Source organism: Microcaecilia unicolor, chromosome 2 (genome assembly GCF_901765095.1).
Source record: "Microcaecilia unicolor chromosome 2, aMicUni1.1, whole genome shotgun sequence".
Classification (NCBI taxonomy): Eukaryota; Metazoa; Chordata; class Amphibia; order Gymnophiona; family Siphonopidae; genus Microcaecilia; species Microcaecilia unicolor.
The window spans coordinates 268,098,734-268,116,646 of record NC_044032.1 but is presented as its reverse complement, the minus strand read 5'-3'; the positions used below and the strand labels follow the sequence as shown (position 1 = coordinate 268,116,646).

General features: G+C 41.3%; 1 protein-coding gene across 4 annotated transcripts in view; it reads right to left on the bottom strand.

Annotated features, from left to right (window-relative positions):
• Positions 1 to 17,913, bottom strand: part of TTC39B (tetratricopeptide repeat domain 39B) — a 292,928-nt gene that overhangs the window by 145,122 nt on the left and 129,893 nt on the right. Inside the window, exon 1 of one of the 4 annotated variants that reach the window (XM_030194159.1) lies at positions 15,083 to 15,100. The exons of 1 other annotated variant lie outside the window; for it this stretch is intronic. The gene's annotated coding sequence lies outside the window, so the exon portion shown is untranslated. Of the gene's footprint in view, positions 1 to 3,159; positions 3,178 to 3,304; positions 3,321 to 15,082; positions 15,101 to 17,913 lie in introns of those variants that run through there. 2 more of the 4 variants (XM_030194161.1, XM_030194160.1) reach the window with 2 other exon arrangements.

Sequence of the window (17,913 nt, the reverse complement as noted above, 5' to 3'; positions counted from 1 at the left end):
TTTAGTTCCCACTGCAGCTCCTTGTGGCAAGTCCATTAATCCTCCATTGCCCCAAGCAAAATATTTAGCCCCCTGTTTACTAATCCGCACGCTAATGCTGACACAGTCCATTCACTTTGAATGGGCTATGTAGGCATTGCCACGCAGCTTATTAAACAGGGGGGCTAGATTGTGCTTGGGGCAATGGAGGATTACGGGACTTGCCACAAGAAGCTGCAATGGGAACAGTGAAAAATACATGTAAATAATAAATGTAAACCGCTTTAATTGTACTACAAAAAGGCAGTATATCAAATCCCAATACCCCTACCCACTGGTAAAGCTGTCAGACACAATGTTCATGATGACAGGTTTACCATGGTCTTAAAATTTTAACTGCAGCTATACTTTTTTAACTTATAATTTTGGTTTACAGTTGTAATACAGCAACCTTTAGGGTCAGGGAAATCATGACACTAATAAACTACTAGGTGACGTGCTCTTGGCTTTATGGCTTTACCTTACCCCATAACGTTTTTGCATCAGATCATACCTGGCAAGATATCCTCACTATTGATCATAATTGCATAATTCAACAATGAAAGAGATCATCCAAATGAAAACAAAAGGCTGCCAAGACATCCAATAGCTGTGGTCATCAACAAGTCCCATTAACGGGATCGTCAGAAAGAGTTCAGACCTTGAACCCATTGTTATTAGGTCACATGGATTATTTACTGTATTTGAATATTATGAAAACAGGAAACTGCCCAAATCTGGGGGTCATTCGCTAATGGTTATTGAACATTATATGTCACAGGGCCAATTGAATAAACTGGGCACTGTGGCCGATAACAGCATTATCATGTGTACAGGCCACAAGGTTCTGCTCTCTTAAGGAACTGTAGAGACTCCCAGGGTTCCACTTAATAATTGTACTTGACTTTTACATACTCCCACAGCTTCAGTAACAAGGGTTTGGCATTGGTAGGAGGAAACACCTCTTAGAAGAAAAATGTATCGATATAAAACCCCAGCCCAATTCAAATTCCTTGTCTTTGGCTCTTGCTTCCCTGACCACTATGCTAGTTAAGAACTGGAACTCATTGTCGGAGGATGTGGTAACAGCGGTTAGAGTTTCTGGGTTTAAAAAAGGTTTGGACAAATTCCTGGAGGAAAAGTCCACAGTCTGCTATTAAGGTAGACATGGGAAAAGCCATTACTTATCCCTGGGGTCAGTAGCCTGGAATCTTGCTACTCTTTGGGTTTCTGCAGGTACTTGTGAGCTGGATTGGCCACTGTTGCAAGCAGGATACTGGGCTAGATGGACCATTGGTCTGACCCAGTATAGCTGTTTTTATGTTGTTAAAAAGCATCAAATTGCCGGCAACTAAGTGTTGCACCAAGCAATCTCTCTTTAAGACCAGTTTGGTTCCTCAGAGGCATGACTGAAGTTCTCACTCCATCCTAACCAGATAAAAACGGATTCAGTGCCAGCTAAAACATTTAAGTACTTGAGTTAAAGCCAGCAGGTTGCTATGTATAATCCAGGAAGGCCAGATGGTCTGATAACAACCTCACTAATTTTGGTAGCTGTTTATACTACTATAAAGCTTGGTGATAAAACACATGGAGACAGCTGTTGGATTAAGTTTGGGAACTGGCAGAGGACCAAAAAGGAACACAACAAAAACTCACCTGGAGAAGGCTAAATACCTTATCAGAACTCAAGCTTGTAAGTGCCTGGTGACTAGATCCTAGCGATGTAATAAAAATGTACTAAGTTGGCTCTTAGGGGTATGTTTACTAAGGTGCGTTAGCGTTTTTAACACGCCTGTAAATTTAAGGTATGTTAAACGCTAACATGCCTATACATTTCTATGGGCGCGTTAGCGTTTAACGCATGTACACCATTTACACGCATTAAAAAAATGCTGCTAACGCACTCATAGCGCCGCTTAGTAAACCTAGCACTTAGTCTAGTATCAGAGATCATGCCATATGTAAACCGCTTTGATTGTACCACAGAAAGGCGGTATACCAAATTCTATCCCCTTTCCCTTTCAGCCTAGCAGATGGGATATTTATTATTCATTTAGTTCATACCTTTTTCCAGCAGATATTTCCCTGTCCCCAGAGAGCTCACAGTCTTTATACCTGAGGCATTGAAAAGGGAAAGGGAATGAGACTTGATATAACACCTTTAAAGCGGTTTACAGCAAGCCAGCGGAGGAGGCGCAGGTGGAAGGGCACTGGTGGTCCCTGACTGGACGGGAGACAAGTCCAAGGCGCTGCATTGGAGCGGTTAAGGTGCCACCGTGACAGAAGATGATATTTATATTATGTTACTAGGGTCCACCGAAGGATTAATCATTCCCTGTCTAGGAGCTAAGGGAAGGAGAGAAAGCACAGGGGTTGCCAATCTGGTCCACAGCTGTCCCCTGGGGCTGACAGACAGAAACAGAGGCCTGGTCTTGAACGAATATCAGAAGAATCAGGGGTTGCCAGCTTAGCACACTACTGTCCCCTGAGGCGCAGAGTGCCCTAAAGAGGACAAGAGGTAGATCAGAAGGGAGATCTGAGCCTCTTTTTAAAAGAGAAAGATGAAGCCTGAAGTTGCTATCTTCATCTCATGAGAAAATTCTGATTGTATTGTCTTCAATTACAGGTATTAAGACACAACATTTGGTGGGATACTGAAAGTACACACTGAGGGAAAGGAAAAAAAATGAATCATTAAGAAGGTAATTGTATAAGGAGCTGCCAAACAAAGTACATGCATAAATGCTGCTTTCCAGTCATTTATGCACATTTTTTAAAAATGATTTATTTATTGGGATTTATTAACTGCCTTTATGAAGAGATTCGCCCAAGGCGGTCTACAGCAAGTACAGTTTAACTTAAAGCGTACAATTTTTTAACAGCATAACAATAGCACAAATAGCCAAATATAAACATAACTATAATAAATGAGGTAAATTTGAGAACAGCAAATTAAAACCTAATAATAGGACTACCGTGAAACAGGATCAAAAATATACACATTTAACAGCACTGAATTCAAATAACAGAGATATAACACAATGTCAGCATAATACTAATGAAACCCCTAATAAGCACACATTAGAACATTCAAACAACATAGATATTATGCTAATGCTTTTCTACAATACAGCTTACCATATGGCTGAGGGGCCAAGTGCAGATATATAGATGGGGACAAGATGAGTGGTACAGAGTCAGTTGGGAAAAATAGATGGGTGTCTAAACTCAAGGCAAGTTCTTTGCACAGTTAATTGAGATATAAGGAACTGATCTAAGTTACCATGTGTGTAGCAAGCTAGTCCAGGTGCAGAATGAGAGTACAGTCAGTCACCCTATGTATTAAAGGCTTTGGAGAAGAGCCAGGCTTTCACCTGCTTCCTGAAGTAGAGGTAGTCTCGAGTTACATGTACCACATGAACACCTATGCACACAAATAATAATGCTGCTACTGGCTATTTCTGTACATACACATACATATCTTCGATACTGCATATTTTGCAGGTAGACATTAGAATGAGTGGAGGTAGGGTGGGGCCCACATTTACAGGCTTCAATCATACCGTGAAATACTAGAAAGGTTATGTGTTTATCTCCCAAACCTAGGCGCAAGCGTATGACTGGCTGATGTGCTCATACCTAAATACATACGTGGTACTTAAATACAGGTACTTCTTTACAGAATTACCTACCATTGCCCTAATTCTACAAATGGCGCCCAAAGTTAGGTGTGAAGTTACAGAATTGGATCAGTTGCGCGTACAACAATTAACATTCTCACTAGATTGGTGATTGGTATCAACTTGTGATAACTGGCGCTAAGTTGCTGTTGCGTGCATAACAGACCTACGCCCCCTATTCCATTAACAGCATGCTCGACTTCTCTCGCGTGCAAATGCAAAGGGGATGTTAACAAGGGAGGGGCAGGGGCGTGTCAGGGGCATTTTGACCATTCTCGCATCTGATTATAGAATGCTTGCATTTACGCGCTCGTCTGCCGCATTTAGGAGCCACCATGTACGCCGGCCGTAGACATGGCGTAAGTGGTCGTTCCTAAGGTCTGGAGCATAACTGTGGACTTACGCTAGCATTCTAAAACAGATTTGGGGGGGGTCATTTAAAAAGGCGCACTAGCGTTTTTAGTGCACGCTAATGATTAGTGCATGCTAAATGCCAGAGACGCCCACAGGAATATACGGGCACCTCTAGAGTTTAGCACTTATTTTTAGCAAGCACTAAAAATGCTAATGCAGCTTTGTAAAAGGGGCCCTTGACGTGCAATTCTATCATTATAGAATACTAGCTTAGCGCCCAGTATTTGGCACCTTTTACGTAGACGTTTTTAGCGCGCATTAAAAAAGGCACACGCTAAACGTTAAAGACACCCATAGGAATACATTGGTTTCTTTAGCGTTTAGCATGCGCCTTTAATGCACGCTAAAAACGCCAGCTCACCTACGTAAAAGACCCCCTCTCCCAAGTTAGTGCATCACTAGTATAGCCAGAGACCAAGGTAAGCCAACAAATCTGCTGCAAGGGTATTAGATACCCTAGCGGACCCTTTAGCATTGCAAGTTCGCACCCTGCCCCCCCACCCCACCCACCCACATACACGCACCTGCAAATTAAACTGACAGATCCATAGGCCACTTTATTTATTTTATTTAAAATGTATATCCCACCTTAACAAGGCAGGTTACAGATACACATATATAATCAATATGCACTTACAATTAGAGAATGACAGAGGGACAAAGTTTGTCCCCGTCTCCGTGAGTTCTGTCTCTGTCCCCACCCATCCCATCCCCGCAGGTTTTGTCCCCATCCCTGCTCCATAGCAGGCTCTGTCTCCATCCCCGTAGATTCTGTCCCTGTCCCCGCAGGTTCTGTCTTCATCTGAAGAAGCCTCAAACAGTTATGATTTTATATTTAAATCTTTTTATTAAAGTATAAAAAGGAACAATATGCTGTGCAACTGTTGTTTATAAATCACAAATAGAAAACAATAATAACAACGAGCAACTATAATAACCCCACCACCACCACCACCCTCTACCAACCCCAACAATAGCTGACTTCTACTATCCCAAGAAACCCTAATCTACTCTGTTAAAATGTCCAGGGGTACAAAATACAACCCGTTCTATATGTCCTAGTGGGGGAGAAATATGCCCTATGAAGCACTGTTATGATTTTTTAATCTGTGGATGAACATTACGGCAAATGTAAGCCACATTGAGCCTGCAAATCGGTGGGAAAATGTGGGATACAAATGCTACAAATAATAATGTCATCAACAATCTCAAGATTCAGTCTAGCTCTCCTGTCTTCCACAGTCCTTCCTGCAATGGAAAATGTCTTCTCAGAAGATATGCTGGTAGAAGGAATGTACAGGATCCCCCATGCAAATTTTGCTTATTTTTCCAAAAAATGAAATCAACCTGCATCACTTGAACATAAATAACTGTCCAATTCATTAACAGCCTTCAAAGTAGAGAATGACATGGGGATAAAGTTTGTCCCCATCCCATCCCGATACCGAGAGTCCCCTTCCCCCTGCCATTCTCTACTTACAGTCAATAACAGGCCCAACACAATTGCATTTCCCAACACAATTACATCTCAGTAATTCCATCTGTCCAGAGAGGCCTATCATAGTTGAATTAAATTATCATGATGATCCCATTACAACCCCTTTTAGAAGAAATTTATAAAACATAATTGGACACAGACAGAACAATTTTCAAGTTCTTTTACACAAAACAGTAAATTAGTCAAGTAATATATTTTCTGAAGCCAGCCCTTCTTCCGTGCCTAAAAGAATGCACAATTCAAAGGGATAGCAGGCTCAGTTCCCTTTGAAAACTGGTGTAAAGGCCACAAAAGTACACACAGCCTTTGCATTGAAATGCAGTTATAAATACTGTATCCTGTACCTTTAATATGCAAACTTTATTTTCTAGATATAGTGCCTTGTAAAAAAGTTCACCCTCATACATTTTTCACATGTTGCTGACTGAAAAAAATGCATTTCAAAATGCATTAAAAAACGGGAGTTGTTTCATTGGTCTACACAACCTATGCTACACTTTCAACATGAAAAGACAATGACAGAAATATTCAAAACGAAATTAAAGAAAAAGAATCATAAAGTCTTGACTGCCCAAATCTTCAAGCCCTTTGTCAATGTAAACCCTATTGGAATTGGAGATGAGCCCCGGTTCCAAAAACTGACTTAACAAGGCCCATGTTAATAGAGCCGACCTGTAGCTAATCACAATAGTCAAGCTAATTCAAATACTGATTCAAATGAGGAATTGAGCTATTTCACATGTTCTCAATCCAGTCCTCGGGACATATTTAGCCAGTCAGTTTTTAAGGAGATCCACAATGAATATGCATGAGATAAATTTGCATGCACAACCTCTACTCTATGCAAGCATATTCATTTTGGATATTGTGATCACCTACCTGGCTGGGTGTGTCCTAAGGACTGTATTCTGAACCCCTGTCCTAGCGCCTTGGAAACAGATTCTACAAAATACAAAAATTGTGCTGTAGTCCCATTAATCCATCTCAGCCAAAAACATTTTTTAATGTTTTTAAAAAGGGGTGGCTCACCACAGACCCATCAACACTGCAAAAAGGAGATTCCACCAAGTACTGAATCAAGGAGTGAAAAAAACTTATGCAATCAAGATTTGTTGGCTCTTGTATGTTGGAAGTGTAGAATATGTTGTGTGTACATCAATGAAACAAAATTCCTAATTTAATTCATTTCGAAGAAACGAGAGATTTGCAGAAGGATAACGTAATGACTCACAGAGCTACCTTTAGTTAAGGCCTTCCAGAGTAGTACGTGACCTAATGCATTTCATTTAAACCAATCAGATGGAGACAAGAACTCCTTTTTGCGGAAAACAAATCTACAAATCACAGCCCACATTCAAGAGTGCTGAGCTTCACCTCAGACTCACCAAGGACTGCTGATCATCACTTCAGGGATCAGAAGACACATTCCTGGTCACGGGGCTTTCCCGATTGATTATGTGTATAAGAGATGTCTGCATACAAAGCTAAATAATCTTTATATTACCCCCATAATTCACTGTGCAACACAAAGGTAGTATTTAAGAAAAAAAAATAAGCTATTTTCTCTCTCTCTTTCTCTCCAGGATAATTAACTAGATTTATCTTGATACCTGCTAAGATATATTTGAATACCTGGAATCACTGTGCTATTGCTGAAGTGGTTCCTTTTTTTCTTGTTTACAAACTGGATTTTTTTTTTATACAAAGAATACAAAAAATTTAAAAGGGTGTGATGAATGCACACAAAAACTGAACTCTCATCTGCCTCAGTCTCACTCCCTCCACACCCACTGTCTGTAGAACAGAAGTGAAAGGGGGCCACAGGCAATGCTGTTCAGAGTACTAGGTCAAAGTACTTAAGTAAAAATAAACGTATATTTTAATACTTAAGTAAAAGTACAACGGACACAGTTAAAAATATCTTCTTATATAATAAAACTCACCCTCAACATTCTGAAGACACTGACGTCACTTCCGTCAGGGTTCGAAGGGTTCGTGGTGGTGAAGCCACTGAAATCGCCAAGTCTTGGGGCCCCGCCCTCGCGTCAAACGTGATGATGCCGAGGGCGGAGCAATGGTGTGCGGTGCGTTCAGGAGGTGCGGAGCAATGGCGTCAGAACGACAAAGGGGTCAGTAGGTAGATAGGGAGGGAGGGAGAAAGGGGGGGTTGGGGAGGAAAACCTTGCTAGCACCCGTTTCATTTGCTCCAGAAACGGGCCTCTTTTACTAGTATTTAAATAAAAGTAAAAAAGTTACTGCTTAATATAGGGGCCCTTTTACTAAGCCGCGGTAGGCTCCAACCATGTGCAGAGCATGCCCAAATGAGGCTATCACCAAGCCAGCACGCCCTCCTGGCGGTAATTTCAGATTTGGTGCGCGCCCATAACACGTGGGTGAATTATTTCATTATTTCCTCCTATGCGTGCCAGTTCCGGTGGTAATCGGCACTTAGCGCACACCGACCAGTCATCGTGCATGCAGCGCATCAGCTTTGACCGCTAGGTGGTGTTAAGGGCTCAAGCCACTTTTGAGCACGCACTGGTTTCTATTTTTATCGCCGGCCCTTTTCCCGTCCCATGTTTAAAAAGTCCTTTTTTGTAGATGCAGTGGCCCGGCGCGTGCCCAATACACACGCTACATTTCCGCAGGCCACTTTTTACCGCTGCTTAGTAAAAGGGTCCCATAATACCATCTGAGTAAAAAGTACTGTAACTACAGTGAACGCAATTGTTGTTAACATTTTTATCCCAACTATTTTATTGCTCTACAATTCAATCTACTTTGACTTTAGTAAAACTAAATTTTGAAAATGGCTGTCACTCATGCGAGTGCGCTTGTGAGTCTTTAATCCACCACAGCTAAAAAGATGTTCTATAACTGAACTATCAGGAAGTGGATTGTTCAGTCAGATAAAAAGTTCCATCAAATCAAGCTGGGCCACAATATTATGGATGCCTTTTAACTGGGTCAGTAGGCATTTATCAATGGAATCTGTCTGAAACACTTGACTTCCTTATAGCAAAGAATACTTTATCATGATCATTATCTTTATCATCTGCTTTAGTAGCAGTGCTAATTCATCACTTGCATCTTTATCTTCATTATTATCGTCATCATGCTGTCCAATTACAAAGAAGGTTTTCACAAAGTTGAAATCATTGCCTGTTGTTGTCTTAACTATTTTTCGTCTGATGGCAGACTCTGAATATCTTCAAGAACTGATGCAAGAATGTCAAATGTATGCAAACCCAGTCTTAAGGCCAGACAAGCAGACTACCGATCCAGTGGTCTGTCACGCCAATGTAAAATTTTCCATGGGATGTCCAGCAGTCTGTTGTGATAGAGACATAATGTCTGTTCACCAAGAACTGCAACCTGCTTCAGCTTCATCTCCGCTTCAAAGTGACTGAACTCATCACTCTACTGTTCTCATAGGCTGTATTCCCTGAACACCAGCATTTAAGATGGGATGATCCACTGTTTATGTGGCGAGGTTTGCAATAGCAAAATCCTGTTCCAGGTTTTGTTGTTTCATTTGGTTTACTGAGGAATCATCATATAGGTCTCTCTGCCACTTTTACTTTTTACTTTTAACTGCAAACACTACTACTACTACTACTACTATTTAGCATTTCTATAGCGCTACAAGGCATACGCAGCGCTGTACAAACATAGAAGAAAGACAGTCCCTGCTCAAAGAGCTTACAATCTAATAGACAAAAAATAAATAAAGTAAGCAAATCAAATCAATTAATGTGAACGGGAAGGAAGAGAGGAGGGGGTAGGTGGAGGCGAGTGGTTACGAGTCAAAAGCAATGTCAAAGAGGTGGGTTTTCAGTCTAGATTTAAAGGTGGCCAAGGATGGGGCAAGACGTAGGGGCTCAGGAAGTTTATTCCAGGCGTAGGGTGCAGCGAGACAGAAGGCGCGAAGTCTGGAGTTGGCAGTAGTGGAGAAGGGAACAGATAAGAAGGATTTATCCATGGAGCGGAGTGCACGGGAAGGGGTGTAGGGAAGGACGAGTGTGGAGAGATACTGGGGAGCAGCAGAGTGAGTACATTTATAGGTTAGTAGAAGAAGTTTGAACAGGATGCGAAAACGGATAGGGAGCCAGTGAAGGGTCTTGAGGAGAGGGGTAGTATGAGTAAAGCGACCCTGGCGGAAGATGAGACGGGCAGCAGAGTTTTGAACTGACTGGAGAGGGGAGAGGTGACTAATAACAGTAAATAACTGAGTGAAAGTCGTAAAATTATTACTTCAGTAAAAGTAACAACTGCTATCCTGTACTTCTTTACAAGTAAAAGTACAGTAACTAGTTACATTTACTTACTATACAACACTGGCCACAGGAGGGAAGGGGCTGGATTAGCTCTTCTTTATTTTACTCTATTTTGCTCTGTCCACTCTGGCCTTTCTCACACACCACATAGGAGAACAGGTGCAGGAAGCTGTTTTCTGCTGACTGAAATTCAGGACACTGGCCAATAAAAACAACATTCAGAACTTTGTGATCTTACCACAACATCACCCTGTATTTGTTCACAAAGGCCTCTCCGGTACTATGCAAGCCACATTGAGCCTACAAATAGGTGGGGAAATGTGGGATACAAATGTAACAAATAAATAAATAAATAAAATATCGAAGCCTCTGGCAGTGCCCTCAAAATTACTGCGCTCACTCTGTGTGATTGACTGATCCTAACAGAAGTGTAATTTCTTCAGTTCAAGCATAGGGACAACAGCATGGCACCATATGTCGCACTCACTAAGAAACCCACAGAAAGGTGGTAGAAAAAATGCAATTCAACATGAGCATTTATAGTCACTGTATCAAACATCTCAATGAAGATACTTGTGAAAAAGCCAAGTTTTTAAATGATCATCTACAAGTTTGACAACTAGTGACAGTTCTCAATTCAGTTGGCGATTATTTCTCCAAAAAAGCCTTATTAATACCACCTAGTGATCTGCTCTTTTGTTTGCTTCCACGTTGGATTTGGCAGATCATCTGCCCTCTTGTTTTCTTGGCATTCTGGAAAGAATGTCTTAAGCATCTTAAGGAAGTACATAAAGAAATGAAGAGAGAGAAAGTACTTGGGGCTGAGGCCATATCGAATTATTAAAATAAATGTCAACAATTTAAACTTGATCCTTGCTTCCTGAACTGGTAGGAAATAAACAACCAATCAATAACCTCTTCAAGTATAAGACAGTTATTCTCTGGGAAAAAATAAATCTATTCTACAATGCTGGGGTACAATGCCTCCCAACAGGTTGTACCAAAGGTTGACTATTTATTAAATAGAACCAGATAACCCAGTAGTTTATCTCTAGTGAGATTTTAAAAAGGCTGGTTAAAAAAAAAAATTATAATTACAGGGTTCATTTAAAATAAAATCTGCGCATGACCTTTCTAGAATACATTATACTCAAGTCCATTCTTCCATGTTGGAAAATACCAGGATCTGATATGTTTATGAATCAATTTAGTGCACCATTTAAAAAGGACACACAAACCCTTATGACCACTGCTCCTACAATAGTTTCACTACAGACCACACTTCTTACCCCCAGACAACACTCTAAAACTACTAGGTGTAATTATAGACCAATACCTAATGTTCGAATCCCAGGTATCTTCAGTAGTTACCGTTTACTAAGGTGAGTTAGCATTTTTAATGCGCCTACAATTAGCACACATGCTAACCGTGTAGGCACCTATAGAGATATTGTAGGTGCGTACATGGTTATCGCGCGTTAAAGACATTAACGTGGCGCGCCTATAACACGGCTTAGTAAACAGGGCCCCAAATCAAGTCCCTTTGGAAACTGAAATGAATTAAGTCCTTCTTTTCATCTGATATCTTACTTGCACAAACTCTTGTCCTAACCCAATTTGACTACTGTAATGCCATATACATAGGTTGCAAGGAGTGTATTTTAAAGAGACTGCCTTTTGCATATCCAAAATAAAGCTAGAATCATTTTCAAACTCTGTGCTTTTATCTTTCAAATATTACATGATACTGCCCCGGACTATATACATCCTCTTATTGATCTCCCTCTATGCTATATCAGTTATGGAGCTAGGGATTACGTAAAAATTAATTTCTTGAACAGCAAGAGAGTAATATACAAATCAGTTTATTCTGCCAATTTCACCTATCAGAGCACTAGATGGTGGAACTCTTTGCCGAAAACAATGAGATGTCAACAAAATTATTTGATATCCCACAAAACTCAGAAAGTATTCCTCTTCAAAAAGTTTCTATCAATTGAAAACGAATCTCAGGTCTAATCTAACTTGTTGACAAACTATGTTATTTTCTGTACCTTTATCCTTCTATCTGTCAACTATTTTGAACGTAATATATACATTCGTTCACAATCAGCCCATACTTCTATATTGAATGCATTATACTATAAATTACTGTATACTTGTTACAGTACTTCTTTACTGTAAGCCACATTGAACTCAAATTACTTGGGAAAATGTGGAATATAAATGTCATAAATAAATAAATATTTCAAGTTCTTCTAATATTTTAGAACAATGTGCCAGCATGGAGACTGTTCTAAAATATGCTGAGGAATGGACGTTTATACATCAGTTACACATAGTGGAAACATCCATTTTCCCCTGGATTCTATATAGGACGCCTAGAGATCCGCGCTGAAATCTAAGCATATTCTATAACAATGTGCGTAACTTAATTCGTTTAACAAGCTAATCAGCTCTTAACAAGCAATAATGAGCACTAATTAGCAAGAATTAGAATTTACACATACAACTCGCTAAGCATATTTTGTAATGCAGTGCACCTTAATTCTAATGTGTGCAGGCAAAAAGGGGTGTGGTTTTGGGTGGGGAAATGGGTGTTTTGTGGCCATTCTGAAATTTACATACATAGTTATAGCATATGGTCCAGTGCGCCTAAATATAGACACTGGGATTTATGCCACGTTTTTGTTGGTGTAAATGGAGGCTCACAGTTGTAGGTGCTGAGATATCAACTAACAGTATTCTATATACCACACCTAAATCTAGGCACCGTTTATAGCATACTATTATGATTTCTGAGCTGATTTTTTTTAGGTGCCATATACATAACCTCCCCCTTTAGGAACATAAACATCTAAACTATGAACACGGCAAAACAGGCACATACATATGTTTGTTCTGATATAGCTTAACAGGGTAGGCAGTCCACCTAAGTGGATGAACACCAAATCCCATGAAGTCAAAACATAAACAGAGAAGTGGGAAGTTGTCTTTTTTCAGATATACAGTCCTTTCGCTCTTTATTGAAGCAGGAAGATATACTCAGACAGGGCCGCCGAGAGACTAGGCCAGGCCCGAGGCAAGGCCGCCCCGCCTCCCCCCCCAGTCCCCAGTTTCACCTGCCTGCCTCCTTGGCTCCGGGCCCCCTGCATTCAAAGCGGCAGTCGCAGATCGCCTCTCTTCTGGCCTTCCCTCCCTGTGTCCCTCCCTCGTCTGATGTAACTTCCAGTTTCCGCAAGGGCAGGACACAGGGAGGGAAGGCCCGAAGGGAGGCGATCTGTGACTGCCGCTTCGAATGCAGGGGGCCCAGAGCTGAGGAGGCAGGCAGGTGAGACCGGGGACTGCAGCGCTGGCAGCCTGACCCCGGTGCCGGGCCCCCCTTGGAGGCCCGGGCCCAGGGAATTTTGTCCCCCCTGCCTCCCCTCTAGGTGGCCCTGTACTCAGCGCTTTACTGTGTTTTCAAATCGCAAAAGGTCTTTTCCAAGACCAGTTTATATCAGGACTGTATATCCAAAAAAAGACCACCAAAGACTCCTTAGGCAGGCCTGTGGCCGAAACACATTGGTCCACTTCCCACTTCTCTGTTTATGCTCTGAAAAAGCAACATATACATGTATATGCCGAAACACACAAGTATTTTTCCTGTCATCGCGGAGCCCGATATCCCTTGCCAGTTTCATTTCAGGGGCATATAAACAATGGAGGAATTTAGATTTAGATTTATTATTTCTACTCCTCTTTTACCCAAGGCGGAGTATAAAAATACATACACAGTGCAATTTTTCTAGCAAAAAAGGTGCCGGTACTCAAATGCCAGGCCACCCTTCAGGGCTGGGGTGATCACTGAGGGACTCACTCCACAATAGCCAGGCCCCCTGCAACCAGTCACAGAATCTATGACAAGGCAGAATTGGTGTCTTGAGCCTGAGCTCTTTCATTAAAACTTGTGGTCCATGGGTCAATTTTAGAAGACACTGGAAAAGGTGCCGGTACTCAGTACCCCTGAGTACCCCCTCAAAAAATGCCCTGTACGTACATAATAAAACAAAACAAGTGACTACACTAAAAGATTCCACATTAGGAAAGGAAACCTCTCCTAATCCCTCCCGTGGTCCACTGCTCAATACAACTGTTCTCAAACTGAATGTCCCATGTAGTAGGTTTTATCCCATCATTGATCTGTTTAGAAACAGATGTGCATTCGTCCTGCCTATAACACGCCCTCTTGTCTGATGCACATTTTTCAGTTTTAAACCTTTATGCAATCTAAATGTCTAAATGCCAGTTTGTACATGTCTAAAATGCAAATAAGTGCTTCTAAAATAAGCAGCTTTGGAAAAAGGCAAACACAAAATGACATTCATATTCATTTTTAAATGTTAGGTAGGTTTTAGGAGATTCAGCACATAGCCCAAAGCCTATTCCAAGCAGTCCTGCTATCAATACAAACGCTAGCCTGGATAGCACAATCAAACCAGATGTTTATAACACTAATAAGGATCTCCTTGCAAATGCTGGCCCCAGTCCAAACAATTAGAACTAAGTGGTCGGACACTGCCACCAGTCTAGTATTTATATCATAATTTATTCCTGTATCTGTGTTACTCAGTGACGTAAGCTTCTGTTATGCACCATGCTGCTATCTGCCCTTCAAAATCTGCACTAAATAAACCCCACGCACTAAATAAACCCCACACCCAATTCAAGCACTTTCAGAAACCTCTTCCTAAATCTACATTGGGCGCAAAAGAAGCTGATAACATGCATACGTACATCGGTCAGCAAGCTGGGGCTGCAGGGATACAGGAAGATAACTGCAAACAAACAGTACTGCAAATAATCCCAAGGCTACTGCCTTTAGGAAAGCGGAAATTGGCATCTCAAAAAACGCATACCTTGCAATATTCTACATCCCAGCCTCCTGCTCTCTGGCACAGTGATCACTCGTTTAAGAGACTGAAGTCCCGAGGATACATCAAGGTGAAATGCAAAAATACAATCACTCATCCTCTGCATCGCCTACTTTATTAACTTTCAAAATAACTGTGACCTAATACTTAAAACTGCACATTTCTGAGCTATATTTCTGACTTTTCACTATAAGCTGCAAGTTAAAACAAAACCAAAGCACAGGGCTGACAAGCTGGATGTGAAACCAGCAACCATGATGTTCACCAAGTAATACTTACAGAATGAAATCAGCAAAGTTCAGATGAATAAATACAGTTCCACTAGAAATTGAGGAGGGGGGACCCCCAGAGGATATCCACTTCCTTCGTTTTAGTTCTTTTTATCTATGGGTTTCTAATTCATTATCAGGCTGAAAACAAAGGCCAGATGAAGTTCACAAGACAGCAGCTGACATCGCAGGAGCTCTCCATATCAGAATTTAAAAGAAATGTCAACCGAGCAGGGAGCTACAGAGGCTGCTGTTAGCTGCTGATGCAGGAAAGGGATGCTGGGAGGTTGGGCTTTTTTCTTTTTTTTTTTTGTCCAATCTCTACTGCAGCCTACTTCTACTCCATTGCTACTGAGCTAGGAGGGACAAAATGAAAAATTAGAAACAGAGCAGAAAAGAATACACAATGAGCTTCATTTACACAGCGTACCCTTACAACACGGAGACTCGTGCTACAATCAAGGTAGGGGTGGGGAAATTTGCAGTCTGTGAATCAGGACACAGAAGGGCAGAGAAATGTTTTCTCTAGCTTTTGCCATCCCCGGAGAGTGTTGGTATAAACTAACCAAATCTCTCTGATGTTATGGTCCTGATACCTCACTTGTGGCTGTACCACAATATGCAACAAAACATTAATTTAGTGTTATTGCCTACCTGTTCCCACAATTTTGTTTTAGACATGCAATAGGTCAGTGAGAAAAAAAAAAACTGGGAAATTTACTTTAGGAACAGCAGCAAGTTTTGCTATTTATGGAAAGGAGACCTTATTTATTTATAACGCTTTTTATACCATTTTCTTAATAAAACAGTATCATTATCATTTAAGCGATCACTATAAAGAAATTAAGCTATCCAGTTCTTTCAAAAGGAGAGACAAAGACTAATGACCTTAACAATCAAGCTTGAGCAAATAGTCTTCAGTCCCTTTCTAAATGAAAGCACAGACCAGCGTTTCCCAAACTATGTGCCGCGGCAAACTCACAGGGGTGCCGCGCAAGGAGATGGGAGATAAGGGCATGCGTCATATGCATGCTGCCACCATGCAGCTGGCCTGTAACTTGGGAGAAGGCAGAAGACTGCAAGAGCAGCGAATCCTCGCCCCCCTTCCGCCACTGCCCGACGCACAGTTTACCCAAAGCTGCAGCTGAGAAACAATGCTGCAGTGATTTATAATCATTGCCTGCGCCGACCCCGCAGGTTTCCCTCAGCCGCATCCCGCCCTCACTGACATCACTTCCTGTTTTCTCAATGGTGGGACGTGGCAAAGGGAAGCCTGCGGGGCCGACAAAGGCAGCGAATATGAATTGCTGCTGTGGCCGGTGACAACTCGAAGTGGGACAGGGATTCAGAGAGAGAGGCAGATGCCATGAAAACAACTCTCCAGCAAGCTCAGGTATTTTTCTCACATTGCAAAGCTGCCAAAGCCACTCACAGACAACTCCTTGTGACTGTGGGCAAGTCACTTAACCCTCCATTGCCCCAGGTACAAAATAAGAACCTGAATATATGTAAACAGCTTTGAATGTAGTTGCAAAATACCACAGAAAGGCAATATATCAAATTCCATTTCCCTTTCCCTTCCCACACCATCCTCTCCCTCAATTCCCCACAAAATCTCCTCCTCACTTTTTTCCATGTTCAGTACCCTTCACCCTTGCCTACTACACATTTAACCACATAGGGGCCCTAATATATATGATTTTAAGACTAAATGATATTTACGATTTTCATCACATTGCTCTCATTTTTAATATTAAGATCAATAATATAAAAATTTTGAAAGTAGTATGCATATTGCTTGCCTCTGACGTAGTAGCAATAAGCCGCTGGCAGCAGGGGGAGCGGACCTGGCCCTATAACCCGGCATGTCTTTCCTCCATTTCTCATATTTCACAGCCTTATCATCTGGAACCAATAATACATTTCTGTGCCAAAGACAACTTTAAACACTAAGGGCCCTGTTTACTAAGCCACTTTATAGGCGCATTAGTGTCTTTAATGTGCATTAACCATGTATGCACATTAACCGTATAAGTGCATACAATATCCCTATAGGCGCCTACATGGTTAGTGCGCACACTAATTGCAGGAGCATTAAAAATGTTAACGCTCATTAGTAAACAGGGCCCTAATGATAATTTTACACCATTCTTTTCCAGGAAGCCAATAAAGTTGAAATAAGGGGTGGGCACTTTCCTACTTTATATTCCTAAAAAAAAGTATAGCTGCCATATTCTAAAGTATCTGTAATTTTGTCATCATATTGACTAACCTTCCAACGTACAACACATTGCAGTAATCTAATAGTAATCAATGATATCAAGAGTGGATTGAACATCATGCACTCATGGGCAAACTCATTTCAATTGAAGCTGAACACCGATAAAACGCATTGCATTATCCTCTCATCCCAGTACAACAATTACAAACCCACAACCTTATTCACTTCAGATCATTCCCTTCCCATCTCTGATAGTCTTAAAATACTAGGTATTATTGTTGACCGAAATCTTACACTTGAGACTCAAGTCAACTCCACCGTAAAGAAAATGTTTCATTCAATGTGGAAACTCAAGCGTATAAAACCTTTCTTCCCAAGGGATGTTTTCCGTAATTCAGTTCAATCAATGGTATTAAGCCACGTTGACTACTGCAATGGAATCTATGCAGGATGTAAAGAACAACTCACAAGGAAACTCCAGACGGCACAAAACACAGCAGCCAGATTGATATTTGGTAAGACATGATTCCAAAGCGCCACACCACTCCCGTGAAAAATTGCACTGGCTTCCTATCAGAGAACGTATCTCTTTCAAAATCTGCACCTTAGTCCATAAGATT